At 46.0% G+C, this 17,816-nt stretch overlaps 1 protein-coding gene and 2 pseudogenes across 2 annotated transcripts in view; 2 read left to right on the forward strand and 1 right to left on the reverse strand.

Annotated features, from left to right (window-relative positions):
• Positions 1-7,791, forward strand: part of LOC136767843 (nuclear factor 7, brain-like) — a 29,678-nt pseudogene extending 21,887 nt beyond the window's left edge.
• LOC136767321 (E3 ubiquitin-protein ligase TRIM39-like) overlaps positions 1-17,816 on the reverse strand; it is a 260,729-nt pseudogene that overhangs the window by 218,393 nt on the left and 24,520 nt on the right.
• Positions 8,816-17,816, forward strand: part of LOC136767872 (zinc-binding protein A33-like) — a 29,051-nt gene continuing 20,050 nt past the window's right edge. For both annotated transcript variants that reach the window (XM_066721924.1, XM_066721926.1), the window contains exon 1: positions 8,816-8,915. The gene's annotated coding sequence lies outside the window, so the exon portion shown is untranslated. The remainder of the gene's footprint in view (positions 8,916-17,816) is intronic.

Below are 17,816 nucleotides of genomic sequence, written 5' to 3' on the forward strand. Positions count from 1 at the left end.
GCCTCGGTCAAGCCCTGAGCCCAGAGCATAGTCTGTACTTTAGTCTTCCGCTCCCCTTATTTTAAGCCTCCCTGCTGCCCATTAGACTTGGCCACTCATGGCATTCCCATAAATAAAGGCATAATTAAGCCATTAGCCATGGGTGCTACTGCTGCCCCCTGCTCTTCCATTCTGAACTTGGTGTTTACTGGGGATCCTGTCCTGCCGACTTATTCCGAAATGCCACAGATGGCCATGGGCAATACTGAATGATCTGTTACCTTGTCTACGCCACCTTTTTAGTGAGGTAAAGTCCTCAAATTCATAAAAAATAAAATCCTAGCAGATTCTGAAATCCCCATAAAACAGCATGGCAGAATTGAATTAGCATTTAGAAAGCAAATGTTTATTGTCACAGATTGACCTGCAAAGCACTTTGGGACACACTGCATTCAATATAAAATGCAACACATACATCCTAGTTCAAATAAATCACAAGAGCAGACATGATGCAGTGAAGCATTTTCCATTTGCATTTGCATTTGCTTTGCCCTGTGAGGACACTGCAGTACTGCTTGGACTGTACCAGGGGGGTCCGTTGCACAGACCAGTTTACACCCTGCCTGAACAACGCCTGTCCCAGTGGATTGTTGACTCTATTGCTGTGGCCTATGAATCCGCAATAATCCCAGTGCCTGAGCACTTGGTGACACTCTACTCGTGGTGTGGCTTCATCCTGGGCCCTTTTCAAGATGCCACTTTGACTGCCATTTATTTAATTAGGTTCGACAGACTGGATTTGAGAGGCCTGCCACTCTCTATAGGGCATCTTCTGCATCTGTTATACATTTGTACTGGTCTGCCAGCCTCTGTCTGTGCATCTTGGTAGGCTATTGGCCTTGGATGTCACTTATGTGGACGGTTTCCCTCCTGCTTGTGCAGTGGCAGTTGAGCATGACTGTGGGCCCTGGTTCCTGCTTTAGTCTAATTGGGGTTATACAGACACTTCTGGTCTCTTTTCTGTTTTTCTTCCCCAGTAGAGCGTGGCCTGTGAGCCCTGTGTTCTGTGTTGATCCCTTCCCCTCAGTTAGTCTCAAATTCCCAGTGCAGCATGGCCTGTGGTCCGGCTCCTGGTTCATTGTGATTGTTGAGGTGCAGGTCCCTGTTGGTTCACTGAGTTGTAATTTATTGATTGTTGAGGCCTTGTCAAGCTGTGGCCTCAGGGCTGGCTTCATTACCTGCATGCTGCTGGTCTGCCTGGCGATGGCGTGGATATACAGTACCCCCATCTCCCTTTGGGGAGTTTTCTCATCTTGAAAGATAACGAAAATGTTGCAAATACAATTCTGAGAAAGGGAAAACTACCCAAAAACTGCAAGGTCATGCGTGAGCCTTGGGACTCTGGAAAAAAAAGTTGTACTAGTTAAAGCAGTGACAATGTTCAGTGGCCTATAGCCTGTTTATTAGACAATGTGTTCATGAGATCCCATGGTAATAACATCTCATCCACCTCTGTGTAGTATTCTCTTTCTCAGATAACTATGGATTAAATCACTGTCGATTCCAACGTGTTGAATAATTCCCACTGGTTCAGATAAGTAAATGATGAGTTATAACTCATATTGCAGAACCTTGTGTGCTTTAATGAATAAGGCCTTAACAATGCAGAAAAATACAAACACAAACATATCATATTTGTAATGTAAACTGTCAGGGTGATATGAATCAGTCTGCTTCTCTTTTTCAGTGTGGACGTGGATTTGTGAAGCAGCAGGTAATATCTGTCATTAGAAATTATTATTTGTTTGATTTTAATTGTTTCATGATGCATGACAAGAAGGTTTAATAGTGTTAGAGGGAATTTCCTTTAGCCCTGCTTTTCCGGACCTAATCCTGACACCTCCAGTTATTTCAGTCATTTAATGGACATCTTCCTTAATTTCAAACTATTTAAATGTGATAAAGTAGTTTTCAGTAAAGTCACTGTTTCATGTGTCACTGCCATTACATTCTACCATTTTGGTAATACTTGATACTTAGTGTTACATTGAGGAGGAAGCATGGGAAATTATAGAATGAAATATAAAAAAAAATTGAAAGTAGTTACCAAAGACAACAAGACATCTGAATAAAAGTCTGACGTGTCAGAGTGTTTTAGTGGTAAATATCCTGCACACTACATACTATGAATTAATAATATAGATATTGCATCTGCAAAAGGTTAAACTTGTATGTGAAACCCAGCCACTGTCACTTGGGTGCAAGAGATTTAGAAGTCATGTTGTAGGCGTGGGCTAATGCTCATCAGACAGCACCCAGCCAATCACAGCACAGTGCTGGATTAAGTAACCATCATTCAACATCCGTCTGCACTAGAGAATTGAGTTCCTTGATACCAAGAAAAATAAGGAAGGTGACGACAGCATGCTATCAGTGACCCTGCAATGCAATCTTTTGAGATAATCTCAATTTGTGAGTTGTGCCTCAATTATATAGTTTATGATGATGTTTATGGCTTGAAGGTAATGATGATATTTAGTTTAGTTTTGCTTATTTATTTTCTTTAGTCATTTCCCTGGTATCTTCAGCTGTGTGTTTAGTCTAACCTTTATAAGTGAAACTTAAATGCCAGCTCATATCAATGGTTTGTGAGATATTGTATGTCAATGAGGACACAGTCCTATAATTCAGCCCATGTCCAGCGCTGATGCTGACTTGCCAGTTGAGCTGCCAAGTCACATGAGTCTGTTTGCTCACCTGACTTTGGTGCCCTTTACTGTCTGAAACACTGTCTCACAATTGTGTTTGGAGTTTGTGAACAATACTAAATAGGGCCCTTTATCTATTGCCTCTACTGTGTCTGCTCTGTGATGTTTCTCCTTACATTGTCGTCCTCCAGTGTTAGACTGGTAAAGTGTCTGACACAATGAGCTTCTGGACTGGCTTCTCAGCTGTGAATGAAAAAGGCTGACAGGGTGTTGTGTTACAGTGTTGAGCCCCAGTGCTTTACAAACAGGAACACAGACAATGTGTGGCAATGTGCTCACAAACAACACCTGCAGCCATTAACCTGGGAGTCACTTCAGCAGCTACTGGCACAGAATTACTCCTTCACCTGGCAAATAGAAATGTCACTGACATTGAGGAATGTATAGAGTTGCACAAATACAATATCTCAGTTTAAAATCAATTCTGAGTAGAGCTCCATTATTTCTGAATAAAGACCTAACCACTCTTCAAAGCTAACCTGACTGGAGAGGAATTAAATGCAATACAGATTGTGACTTTTATTTTAAAGCAGCAGTGGAAATTGTGATATTCTCATCTCTTTCTCTCTCACTCTCTCATAATGTTTTAAATATAAGTGAGAGAGGAAAATGTAAAAAATAAGTCACAACCAGTGAGACTGTATTCATCATGTCCTCTCTCCTCCACAGTGGATGTGACTCTGGACCCCAATACAGCTCATCCCAGTCTCATCCTGTCTGAGGATGGGAAACAAGTGAGACTGGGAGACAAACGACAGGCTCTCCCTGACAATCCAGAGAGATTCAATCCTGTTGTCAGTGTCCTGGGAAAGGAGGGTTTCAGTTCAGGGAGACACTACTGGGAGGTGGAGGTGGGGGAGAAGACTGACTGGGATTTAGGAGTCGCCAGTGAGTCCATCAACAGGAAGGGGGAGATTAAACTGAGCCTGTGTGGCTGAGGAATGGGAATGAGTACCAGGCTCTTGCTGACCCCTCTGTCCTCCTCCCCCTGAGCCCAAAGCCCCGGAAGGTGGGGGTGTTTGTGGATTATGAGGGGGGGCAGGTGTCCTTTTACAATGTGGAGGCCAGGTCTCATATCTACACTTTCACTGACACCTTCACTGAGAAACTCTATCCATACTTCAGCCCCTCTACCAATGAGGGAGGTAAAAATGCAGCCCCACTGATCATCTCTCCTGTCCATCACACAGACTGAAGGAGGCAGATTATCTGTGGTGTGGAGCAGAAACAGTAACCAGTGAGAGTAATAACAATTATATTAAGATCAGTTATATCAGGTGTGAAATTCCCAGGTGAACTGAATGACCTGCCAGCCAGAGACAGTCTGAAACCTCCAGCAGTCAGTCCAGTCATTTCAATGGAGCAGATCTAAAGAATCATCATTCAGCCACCAACACAACACAACTGCTGTCTGATTATTAACCTTCTGACAATGAAGGACAGGGACGTGTTTATCTCCAGCTGGTGAGTTTACAGCTTATCTAGTACATACTGACTTAAAATTCATTGTAAAATTGAATGAGGTAAAATGGTTTGTTTCTGTGCTGATTTGTCCCTGAAACACAAGCATTTTTTAAATATAATGTTCTTTTAACTTGGGAGGATTTATATTTTCTTTCTATTTTGTTTTCTTCTATTTGAGATAAATCTTACCAGCATTCAGTCTTGCTTTACTTAGGGGATCATTACATATGTTTGTATCCTGGTTGTGATAATGTTACTTTCAGAGCGGTCCTGACAGTCCCTCAGTATTGGCGCTGTGTGGTTTTGAGCCAGTGAGCTGCTGTGAGGTGACTGGACTGGACAGTGTCTGTGGTCCGTCTCACAGGACTGGCCTCTTCAACACTGGAGGCTCTGGGCTGACAAACAGAGCACGTGATCATTTCAGTTCACCTGGGAATTTCACACATTTACTGCTGCAATGTGATTGTCTGACCAGCAGGGATCAGGCTGTAGTCATGTGTGTATCAGGTAGTCAGTCTTCAACTGCAACTCTGGGCTGTATGTTCCAGACCCCCACCGCTCTCTGTGTAAAGCATGGCCTCCTGTTTTCAGACCTAAGTGCCCCTGATTCTAACAAAAATTATATATTAAAAATACAAAACTGATATATAATTGGAAAAGTCTCCATCCCTCTGAATTAATGCTTGGTGGAAGCACCTTTGGTCTGTTGAGATCGGTCTCTACTGACTTTGCACACCTAGATTTGGCAATATTTGAAAATGTTCATTTACAAAACTATAAAGAAGGTCTTATTCTCAGTTCAGCACCTTCTATAGGACACAAGGCAGCCCTGGCTCAACGGAGGAAGTTGGTATTCAATGAATGACACAAACCGTGTGTGAAGGCTCTAATGCCTGTGACCCTGTGAAGGATCCGCTCTCATCTCTAACCAACTGGGCACACTGCGCATGCCCAACCCAACATCTCCAGCATGGGACTTTGGTGTATACAGTGTATATATATATATATTTTGCAGAATTAATTTTTTTCTGGTATTTTATATATCCACTTTGGTATACGATTGTTTATTTCTGCTATGGTTTGTAGCTGTGTTTTTTAACCACTACACCAGCACATACACAGTAAAGAGCCCAGCCAAACGCAGCCAACTGTGCTAATTAGGTGTAGTCTATATGACTGAATTATTGGAATTAATTTAAAATAAATTGATACATTGATAAACAAACACTGTATTACATATGCTTTATTGGACATTCACTTAGGAGACTTTAAATGGAAATATTGTAAACACTAGTCGTCCAGCAGCACAGTAGCCCCGCCCACAATCACGGCGTCATCGATCGGACCCGCCCCCTGCGTGAATATCCACATCTACCGTTTCGCTTACTTTCATAATGCCCTTATCCTGTTCTAATTTAAAATCACGTGTATCAAACCTGCAGTAAAAAATATTTAGGTCATTTGCCATAACAGATTAATTAGCAACTGTCATATAATGACTGTAAGGCTTATATCCTGTTATTATTTGTAACCCCTTCCATGCTCTCCTAGCATCATTAAAAAACTTTCTAATTTATCTTTATATGCTACCTTACAATCAACAATCTTGCTTTTAATCTTTTTCTGCACTCTCTTCTTTTCCTCTCTACTTCCACCTGACTTAAACAAACACTTTTTCTGTTTAGGGAGTAGCTTAAGGTCCAGAGTCAACCAGGGCTTGTTGTTGGGAAAGACCTTAAAAGACTTTTTGGGAATTATCGCGCCCTCGCAAAACTGTATATATCCTGAAATAGCAAGTGCTGCATCGTCGAGGCTATCACTACGTTCCAGTCGGTGCACTCCAGGCAGTCCTGCAGGGCCTCAGTCGCAGCAGTAGTCTAGCTTTTAACCCTTTTCACCTTCTCACTCCGTAATCAGGGCTCGTAGGCAGGCACCAACTTTACCATATTATGGTCTGAGCTCCCCAGACCAGAAACTGCCTTGGAGTAAAAGGCTTCCTGGAAATTTCCGTAGCAATGATCGAGACATGCTTCATTGCGGGTGGGACAGGTGACATACTGCTGATATGTCGGTAAATATTGACTCAAACTGCAGAGATTGAAGTCCCCCATAATAAATTTGGCTGCATCAGGAGCCTCTGTCTCAGCCTGGGATACTAGTTTATGGATGATAGTGGCGGCAGCCTGCGTGTCAGAGGAGGGGGCGATAAACAACAAAAAGTCTGATTTGGTGTATCTCCCGGGGCAGATAGTATGGCCTTAGACTGAGCACTAATAGTTCAATGTCCTTTGTACAAACCTGATGCTTCGTTGTAATATGAGCAGGGTAACAATATTTCTTGTTGATGAACACACACACTCCTCCGCCCTTACTTTTCCTGGAGTTCAGGTTGCGGTCCATCCTCACAAGAGTGTAGCCCTCTAGGTCGACAGCTGAATCAGGGTCAGTCTCCATTAGCCAGGTTTCAGTCAGGCAGATAATACAGGATTGCTGGTAGTCGGAGAGGTACTGAGTGCAGGCCCGCAACTCATCCGCCTTATTCCTTATGCTCTGGAGATTGCCGAGCATAATAGATGGAAGTGGTGATCTATAAGGCTGCCTCTTAATCCGCTCCCAGATCCCACCTTTCCTGCCACGTTTCCTTGCTTTAATGATATTGCCTTTGACACACTCCGGTGGTAAAAGCGATGTGTCATTGTAGCGGAGATGCTTTGCAGAGGATCTAACATTGATCAAAACGTCCCTAGTATAAGTGAGTCGGAGTTCGGGCCCGTTGTTTGTATTTGTGATAAAACAATGCCTATTTTAATGCAGACTGCATACCGATTAAAAACAGAACATTACCACAAAAATATTAAATTTCAGTTTAAAAAAAGCCTTGGACAATAGGCCTATACATGCTTCTTTGGACTCTGTATGATTTCCTGTGCTGCCTCCTTATCTGTCCTTCATCCAAGCTGCACCCAGTTGAGAGAGAAGAGAAGCTGCTTAGAGGTGTGGTCACATCCCTGATCAGACCTATCCCAATGAGAGCGGACAATTGTCCTGTTACTGCCTGCAGTGGTCAATGGTCAGACAGTCCGGTTCAGGTCAAGACTTTATTCAGCTGTGACAACACAGAGACCCAACGCTCTGCAGCCAGTGTGACTCATGGAGATGCTTCATGAGCTCGGTCCTGGCATCACCCTGTAATCTGACACCTATTTATCAAATGAACTCTCAAGCTGCATTGTTGTGCAACACCTCCGTTCTGCTGGTTTAACATTAACATCCGGCTTTCAGAGGTGTTGTTTTCTAGTCTGCACATTTCTCTGTGGTAATTCGAGTGCCCTGAAATGAGGACCTCTCCTGTCTAGTCTCATAGTCTGTCTGCACCATAATGTTGTGCAGTGATATATCTCTTGCCATCCAGTGGAGATTAATAAAAAAAACTTTTTGACTCAGGCTGTCATTCCACAATGTGTTCTCCGAGTCTCTCCCTCTTGTCTCAATACACATTTTCTCTGCGGTATTTTAGGTAATCCACGAACAACTCCCAGAGCTCCCACTCCTGTATGATTTCCTGCGCTGCTCCCTTATCTGTCCTTTCTCCAGGCTGCACACAGCTGCGAGAGAAGAGAAGATGATTAGAGGTGTGGTCGCCTCCCTGATCAGGGGCAGCTGTGTCCATCTGATGATCAGCTCATAAAAAGCGAAACATGATACTGAGATGATAACTAAGTAAAAGTAAAAAGATAAAACCCAGTGAAATATACACAATACAATAATACATAATAATATTACTTGCAAACAATAATTATGGATCTTTGGCAACATCCATGACACAAGCTACCATGTATACACTTCTTTCATTACCATTTTTATAATGTATGTATGCATTTGTAAAGGAATTGTACAAATCCTCTATGGGATTGAGAAATGGGGAATAGGGTGGGAGATCCAGAACTGTAAACCAGTTGTGGACCTGTCCCAATGGAAAATCTCGCTGTTCCCAATGAGAACCTACATGTGCTGCTCAGCATCCTCTGGCCCTCTCAGCTCTGGCTGAAATACATTGTTATAAAGTGTGTTCAGGAAATGAAAGAGAGGGGCAGTGTGGTCCGGCTCCACGGTGGCATGGTGGTGGAGGACCCCATTGTGGCTCATGTGAAGGTTGTGCCAAATGTAGAGAATTGTGTGTTGTGTTTTGCCAAATGTGTGTTATAGAATTGCAATGGAAAAGAAAATGTGCCAGAAGTATTTCAGATTTGGTGTGTGGTTCTGTTAAATGAGTTACAGATCACAGTGCCTCAAGTTCTAGTGTGAGTGTGTAAACAATTAGGAAAAATGTGAATAATAATAATAATAATAATAATAATAATAATAATAATAATAATCATAATAATAACAACAACAACTCAGCACTGTGGACAGGATGGAAAGTTCAGACATGCTACAGCTTCTCCCTAATCTCTACATCTATACTTAGCACAGGGCAGAGGAGAAGGGGGAGAGGAAGTGGAGGAGGGAGGTGAGATGTTTGTCTTTCCTGCTAATTGTGAAATTGATGCTAGTTCCCTTTTTTACACTATTGAACAGCACTGTATTGTCCACAGTGGTGAGTAGTGGTGCTGACAGCTCCAGGACTCTGTAAATGTGATCTGATCTGGGTGTCTGAAACTGTTTTATCATCAAGAAGCCAACGCAGTCATACGCCTATGTCATGTAAGTACATCCAATCTGCTGCTTCATGCTCCGGCCGTCTCAGCTACATGCTGCTCTGAACAGCGACCCAGAAGAAACACACGGGCCGGTCCAGCGGGCCACCGGCACAGTGCATCACTTTTGCAGATATGTAGGTTAGAAGACACAAAATGAGTTGAGCTGATTCCTTAATTCAGGCCTGGTGTCCCATCCAGGGTGTACCCTGCACTGTGACACATATTTCTTATATATATAGTAGAAACTTTTTAAATTAAAAATCTATTAAAAATATTTTCAACCTATTAAAGATATATATATATATATATATACAAATTACAGGTTACAGTATATTTTAAATATCCAGAAAGAGACAATTTTTGACATATGAAAAATGTATGGAACCCATATTTCTACCAGATATTAAATGTGTGATCCTTATTGTTTTCATACTCCAAAATTGAGCCCTTTCTGCCCATTCAGAACAAATGTATATTTCTACCTCAAATTAGAAATCTCAGTGTGTTCTGTAGAGGAATTTAAAACACAACATGTATTCTTTTCCACAGTCCGTTCCCACTGCCTCTGCTCTGTCTGTCCTCTCACCTGCACTGTCCCTGGAGTGTCCACCCTGAACTGGAGACACAGGGGCTTTAAATACTCCATTCAATCATTCAATCCAACATTGCACTGCACGGGCACTGGGGGTAGAACAGAAATCTTAATCTTAATTTCATTTACATCCACGTACATTACAAATAGTTCCTGTGCATCCTAGGTGGTTCCGTGCTCTTAACAATGAAAGACTTCATTTAATACCAAAATGACACCATGCAACGTGTTTATAGTAGGGTTGGCAGTGCGCCGGGTTTGCTGGCTCCAATCTGCTGCTCCAGCTCCGCCTTAATTTAGGCAGATGAAGAATTTGGTTGGAATAAAATTATTTGGAAATACATCAAACTTCAGAGTTAAAATGTACTTTACTTCTTCTGCAAGTGGTTTATGAGATGCCCTGGGATTATAGAATCTGAGGGCACAGAATCACTTCCAGGAAGTGAGAGGTGTGAGAAAGTGAAGTTGTCATATAATTACACTTAATACAAAATAATGTATTATGTACTAATAGCTGGAGTGAGAACTGATATTATTTTATAACCCCCAACACACCACAATACCTATGAAGTTACATATTTTGCTAATTTAAGGAACCTGGACTTAATATCTGGGTGAGTTTCATGTAGGGGGAGAGTGGAGCAGCTCCATGACCTCCTCTCCGGCTCCAGCACTGCAGCTGGACACCCTAGTTAATCGATAAAACAGCCCCAATCGCACAAACTGAATAAACTCGTCCTATCCGTGCCGTGCCGTGCTCTTTAACAGCTCAAACCTGTACACGTTTACAGATCGACAGATATAAAAGAAGGTAAGACGTCAATAATGTGTTCATTGCATAAATAAGATGCATAACATTCCTCACTTGTTGATACTTAAAAATACCGCCTTAATTGCATTGATTTCAAACTGTTTTCGGTGCTGCTGAATTGAAACAGGTGATAATAACATGGATAATGGCGTTTAAAGCCCCTTTATTAAAACAAGATGCTTGATCCGTGCATCTTCACAGACAGAACAAAATAAACGGTAGTCTTAAAAAGCATTAAACGTACTTACAATTTACAGACAAGGTACCTATTGAAGTTTGAAAGAAAGTGTGTTTCACGATAGCATTAGCAGAAAAGTTGAAATGACTGATCTGATTCATGTCGGTTTGTAAAAACACATAAGGGCATCAAGCTCAGGCAGAAGGGGTTGTAGCACTTTGTGGTCTGAGGTCCCGACCTCGGCACAGTGTCCAGATCACGTAGCGCAAACTGGGATGGGATGTTTGAATTTATTTCTATATCGTCTGAAACCCGTTTACTGTCAAATATGTTGTCATCATGACCTTATAATAGTAATATTATAATTCTTATCACCCCTACTGTTTAATAATAATAATAATAATAATAATAATAATAATAATAATGTGTGTACTGTTATTATCCCGTACAATCACGGGGAAGGGATTAAGTATGTTAACCATTAAGTAGTCAATATAATTATGCCTTTTAGAAACAAAAACAACATGTTGAAGTGCTGATATGCGCACGGGTCCGAGGGCCTGGTCCGCACCACTGCACACTGGTGTTACAGCAAACTTTGAAAGCGAGTAGCATGACTTTTCCGTTTTTTGTGTGTTGTTTTGTTTGTTTTTTGTATTGTTTTTTGACACGCCACCTAAAACCCGTTTTCCAAACCGGTTATTATATGAACATCTTCATATTATTGTATCCTAAGGGATGTAATTAAGTCTGGTGACCACTGTGTAAAATACTGTTTATTTGGTTAAGTATTTCACATTTTACATAAATAAAAACAATTCCAATTTTAATACTTATGATTAAAATCGTTTAAAATATCAGTTCTTAAAATCACTTAAAATTTTTAAAATCTTGTGATTTTTAACCAAACTAAAACAATTAACTTTAAAATAAACGTGCTCAAATCAAATAAACAAAACGTGATAAAAGCAAAAAATTGCACACCAACAAAAGAGTCAGATACATTGAAAATAACTGAAAATGCATTGAACAAATTAAAAAAACAATTAAAAAAGAAAAAATAAAAAACAAACAAAAAAAGTCCAATGCATTTTAAATTAAACCCAAAACGGTCAATGTATCTCACAACAAAATATAACAAAACTATACATAAAAAAACCCTAAACAGTGTGATTTAAAAACAACTAAATCTTTAAAAACAATTAAGATTCATTATTTAAAATCTTCTTTTAAAAACAATCATTCATAAAATCTTTAAAAGATCTTTAAAAGATCTTGGACTCGGGCTCCAGCAGGGGGAACTAACCGTCCCCGGAGGTGGGTCCCATCATGGGATCCTGAGCTCCCCCAGATCTTGTATGCGCCAGTTCTTAAAGGCTTCCTCCTTGCCCCTCTGATGGACCTCCAGATTGACGTAGTCTTTTACAAACACCATGCCCCTCCGCGCGATGACAATCGGGTCCAGCTCCTGCTTATTAAACAAACAGATGTTCCGTCCCTCCCACAGTGCCTGCTTCACTGCGCAGACGACACGCCACCAGCACCTCAGGGTTGATGTTGAAATTCCCCTTGCCGGACCGTATAGGATCTGCTGGGCGGTCGCCCGCGCAGGAACGGCGAACCTGTGGAGGAACGGAGAAAACAGGAGCCAGACCCTGTGGGCGGAGGGGCACTCACTAAAGATGTGAGCCTCCGTCTCCTTCCCCAAGCAACCCTTATAGGGGCAGGTGTCATAAGGAGCTATGCCCCTTCTGTGCATGAACACTCGGGTGGGGAGACACCGACTCACAGCCATCCAGGAGACATCTTTCTGCGTGTTCGTGAGGCAAACGTGCGTAGCGTTAGCCCAGATAAACCGGCAGGTTTCGGGAGGGAAATCTTCTATCCGGCTGGTCTCCTGGGCAGATCTCATCTGACTACAGATGGTCTTATAATCCCAGGAGGCCAGCACGACTTTGTGGAGGCCTACTTCGAGCGCGAAGGCTCGGAGCGCCCTGTAGAACGGCGGGGGATCCCACGAGTGCGGCCTGGTGTTGTCCATGGCGCAGAGGCCGAATGGTCTCAGGCTGCTGGCAAAATAAAAGCGGTTCATGAAACTCACTTTCTTGCCAGCAGCCTGGATGTTCTTGACCACATAGGCCAGCCCCTGCGCCTTTATCAGCCGCACAACGTCCGGGACCCCCCTGCCTCCATCCAGGGTACCCTTCACCATCTGCACTCTTTTCAGCCTCTCCATTTTGCTCCCCCAGACAAACCGAAATATAATTCGGGTCACTAGTTTTGCGATACCCTTGTCTGGGGGGAAGATCATTCCTACGTAGAGGAGTATCGGGAAGAGGATGGCCTTTACGACCAGCACCTTACCAGCCATCGTCAAGGTCCTTGTGCTCCAGCCGTGGATCTTCCTTTGGACCTTTGCTATGGCCTCCTCCCAGCTCCGGGTGCCCGTGTTGGTCCCGTCGATCGTGATCCCCAGAACCTTGATAAACGGCTTCACAGGGAACACGGTCGGCGGGCCCCGGCCGACAGGCCATGCCCTGGAGAGGTAGACCTCGCTCTTGGCCTTGTTCACAGCGGCCCCCGTCGCCCTGCAGAAGCCGTCCAGCAGTTCCTCGACCCTGGCCACGGACGGAGCGTCCGTGCAGACCACGGCCACGTCGTCCATATAGGCCAGGGCCTTCAGTTGCTCTCCGCCGGAACCCGGGAGATGGAAACCTGTCACCCGGACGTCCCGGCGGATCGCCTGCATGAACGGCTCCAAGCAGAGGACGTACAGCAGGGCCGACAGGGGACAACCCTGCCGGACCCCCGACCTGACCGGAAATGGTTCGGTCAGGTGGCGGTTCACAAGGACCCTGCTGCTTAGGCCGCTGTAGATGATCTTCACCCACTTCCTCAGGCCAAGAGCGAGACCCATCCTCTCCATAACGAGCTGCAGGTATTCGTGGCCCACTCTGTCGAAGGCTTTCTCCTGGTCCAAGCTGATTAGGACCAGGGGAAGCCCTCTCTCGTTCGAGTAGGCCACGACATCCCTGAGCAGCATGGCGTTGTCGGCCGCCGATCTCCCCCGGGCACCACAGACCTGGTCGGGACCCACGACTTGAGGGAGTGGCCGCTGCAGCCGGAGCGTCAGTGCTTTGGCCAGTATCTTGTAGTCGGTGCACAGGAGGCTGACTGGCCGCCAGTTCCTCAGATCTTTTGGGTCTCCCTTCTTGTGAAGAAGGGAGAGGATACTTTTCTTCATCGAAGGGGCCAATCTGCCCTCTCTGTACATCGACCCCAGGACCTGGCCCAGATCTTCCTTAAGCACCTCCCAAAAGATCTTATAGAACTCAGCAGGGATCCCGTCGGGACCCGGTGTCCTTCCAGAGTTAAGACTCTTTATCACCTGGGAGAGTTCAGTGGTGGTGATCTCTGGATCCTCCTCCTCCTCCTCGTCCCCCTCATTGCGGGACTCCAACAGGGACAGAAAGTGATGGATCAGATTTTGATCCACCACCTTCTGGTCGTACAACTCCCTGTAGAAATCCCGCACCACTGTCTCAACAGCCTCTCTGCCCTCCACCTCTTGCCCCGAGGAGTCGATCATGGAGGACATTGCAGGCCGCCTCTCCTTCGTTTTCTTGAAGAAGAAGCGGCTGCATTTCTCATCGTCCTCCATGATGCGGACCCTGGAAAGGACCTTGATCTTTTCTTGCTCCTCCCGATAGAGGGCGGAGAGACTCAGTTTGACCCGGGCCACCTCCTCAGCTAGGTCGAAGCCTCTGAGCTGTAAAAGACTCAGGCGCTGGAGGCGGGCGTTTAGATGGGAATATCTCGCCCACCTCTCGCGAGCTTTCCGTTTCCCCAGCTGAATGAAGTAGCCCTTGGTTCTTTTCTTCATCATCTCCCACCACTCTATGGGAGAATCAAAAAGGTCCTTCAGGGTCCTCCACTCCTCGAGGCGTCTGCTAAAGGTCTTAATCACACGAGGGTCATCGAGCAGAGAGGTGTTGAGCTTCCAGACCCCAGGCCCCGACTCCCGTGTGCTCGGAATGAGCACCTCTGTCGTCAGGAGCCTGTGGTCTGAAAAGAAGACCGCCTCCGAAGACATGGCGGTCCTCTCCAGTGGCTTGCTGAGGAGGACGAGATCTATCCTGGAGAAGGAGGAGCCAGAAGAACTCACCCAGGTGAACAAGGGGACCAGGTCCCGACCTGCGTCGCAGAGTTCAAAGTCCTCCACGAACGCAGCGAGGTCCCTGCTGGATCTATCGTTACGGGGCTTACTCCGGTCTACATCCCTCAGAGCACAGTTGAAATCACCTGAAATGATAACTGGCAAGGTGCCGATCAGGAGCGGGCGTAGCTGAGGGAGAAAGAGGACTCTCTCTCTCTGGCTGGTGGGGGCATAGACATTGACCAGCCTCAATACAGCCCCCTTGTATTTAAAATCGAGGCTGGCCAGTCTGCCCGCCTCTATGACCTTAAATGTTTTAACTGTTAAGAAGGGGTTTTTCAGGAGTACGGCAATCCCGTCCGCTCGGGACACATTGGACCCCGACCAGAAGGATTCTCCTAGGGTCCAAGTGTCCCGGAGATCTTTGTATTCTTTTTGGAACGGGATGCCGCACTCCTGCAAACAGATAATATCCGCCTTCATTCCAGCCAGAGAGTTTAAAACATCGGTCCTCTTTTTCACCTCAGCAATGCTCCTCACATTGATTGAAATAATGGTTAATGCCATAATGGCTGTGAGGGCAATTACCCGCTCCGTAACAATCATGTAAAGAAACCTTTCTCTTCCCCACTCCTCTCCTCCCTCACCTAGCTTAGCGCTAGCACCCATCATTTCAATCATTTGCCTCACCGCTTGATCCTCTAGGAAGACTATGGGGGGGGCTCGGCTCCCGCCACCCGGTAAGGCGGGCAAAACTCCACTGGGCTCAGGGCCCGTGGTGCTGGAGGTTCTCCCTGGTTCCTTTGAGGCCGAGGCCCGACAAACAGATGGCAGGGCAGAGGCTTTATGTACAACTGGGGAGAAAACTGTGTAGACCCCGCTAGTTGTTCTTTTAACTAATGGTGGGGGAGGGGGTGGTCTCTCCCTTCCCGGCTGTCTGCCGCCGCAGGCCTCCTCCCCCAGCGCCAGTGACCTTGCCATCACGTCCCTGATGTCTTTCTGGGAAAGGACACTGGCGCCGACTCTCGTCTCCTGAGGACCTGCGGCTCTCCCACTACTGCCGGGAGGGCATACCTGACCCCTCCCCTGGGAGAGTCTCAGTTGTGGGGCAGGAGGAATGTTATTTCTAGGGGGCCTCTCATCTACCAGGCCGCCCACTCGGGGCAGTGGAGAAGGCCCACCACTCTCCTCTCCGGAGTCAGAGTGGGGCGTATAAAAATTTGATTGAGGTGACTCTGGAGCGGGGGAGGAGCCGGCAGGAGGGGGAGAATCTGCAGAATGAATCCTCTTTTTCATCATACCCCCCCTACCCATGCTCCTCTTCTCAGCCCTCCTTCTCTTCCCCGCTACCACTGTCCACTCTCCCTCTGCCTCCACTTCTGACCCAGAGTCAGAGAGGGAGCCTATGAGGCTCCTGAGGATTGTTTCCTCTCTACCCCCATCTTGGGGTATCACCTTTGGAGGAGCCTCCACTTGATTTTCTCTCTCTCCACCACCCCCGAGGGCCCGCGCCCTATTTGCATAGGAGGAGGGACAATTCCTAAAGAGGTGCCCTCCCCCACCGCACAGGTTGCAGGCCCTCTCCTGCTTGCAGGCCCTGGTCTGATGTTCCCCGCCGCAGACCTTGCACTTAACAACGGTACAGGCTGCGGCTAAATGACCCAGGGCCCCGCAGTTCCTACATAATTTGGGCATGCCATGATAAAAGACAAGCCCCCTATTTGCTCCTAAAACCACGGTGCTTGGTAGATGGCGTACTCCGCCGATGGCGGCCACTTCCACCTGCAGGCGCACCTGCCACCGCCGAGCATTATGGCGCCTCACACCGGCGGTTCGCTGGGCCATGCTGCACTTTCCTACCTTGGAGAAGGGTCGGGAGGCTCTCAATCCGGAGGTCGGGGCAAGTCCACCTGGCTGGGGAGCAGCTTCCACCTCCGGGGCTCTTGCAGGGAGCGGGCCTTGCGGGGAGAAGTCCGGGCCCTGGCTGCAGGAGGCCTCCCTCAGGGACGTTGCCGATCGGCCTGGTCGGTCCCTGGAATCCGAGGCCTCTCCTGGATCCTGGCTGGTGACGTCAGCGGGGAGCAGTCCTGGTCAGGCCGGGCTCCGGGTAGATGGTCGGCCGGGCTTCTGGATGGGACCCACTCCGTGAGGAGTCCTCCGACCCCTCTGGCTAGGTCCCCTGTCGCTCCCGGTCCGTCCCAATCTCCACTCGCCTCGGCCTCCGGACCGCTCCAAGGACCCAGGACTCTGCAGCTCTGTCAACCGGCACCTCCCCGTCTCGTCTGGTCTGGCCTGATGGATCAGCTCCCTGCAAGGAAAAAAGAAAGACTGTCAAATACAGCTCAAAAAGCCCCCTGCTGGACAAAGGTTTCTCTCGCTATTGGAGGGAAACCCGAGTCCAAGATCATATTATTGTATCCTAAGGGATGTAATTAAGTCTGGTGACCACTGTGTATCTTACACTTCTATAATGACTGATTTGCACAGTGTTGTTACAACAGGAATATTCACAGCAGGACATTTGCATTGGTCGCTCAACTCAGGGTGATCTCTGTATGGACCCTGTTGACATCCCTGCATCTATTCCGGTTGTTACAAAGCACACATAGCAAACAGAAATAGTCAATACTTTATATTCAAAATACTTTGTGGGCTTATTGCATATATCAATTTTATTATTTTTATTACAGCTAGGTCTCCTCAAGAGGAGTTTAAGCAGCGCTGTATGGGTTGGGGTGGGGGGTCTGAGCTCAGCCATATCCAGAAGCCTTAATGCCCTGCTCTGTTTCAAGAGCCAAGTTTAGCCATTTGGCATTCCTTTTAAGTGTATGTAGTCTGGTGATAACATAAAGCTGTTTTTTATGTTTATATATAGTGACAGACTGACAGACAGACACAGCATCACCCTGAACAGATCTGTCAAATCAACAGCTAGGACCTAACAGCATATAGCTTAAGCATCTAGGGTTTAAAATGGCATCGCAGATTCTCAGTCACCCGGCCTATAGTTCACTGATTATCTTTGAAACGTGAGCAGAAACAGGACCAGCGCAATTCAGATTAATATTCTATACATTGAGCTGATGTAGCATCATTTCCTTCCTTCCCACCTTGTGTATGTTATTAACAATAAAGAAGCATTTAATAACATAGATACCTCTCTGATTC

This window comes from Amia ocellicauda, chromosome 14, assembly GCF_036373705.1.
Source record: "Amia ocellicauda isolate fAmiCal2 chromosome 14, fAmiCal2.hap1, whole genome shotgun sequence".
Taxonomy (NCBI): domain Eukaryota; kingdom Metazoa; phylum Chordata; class Actinopteri; order Amiiformes; family Amiidae; genus Amia; species Amia ocellicauda.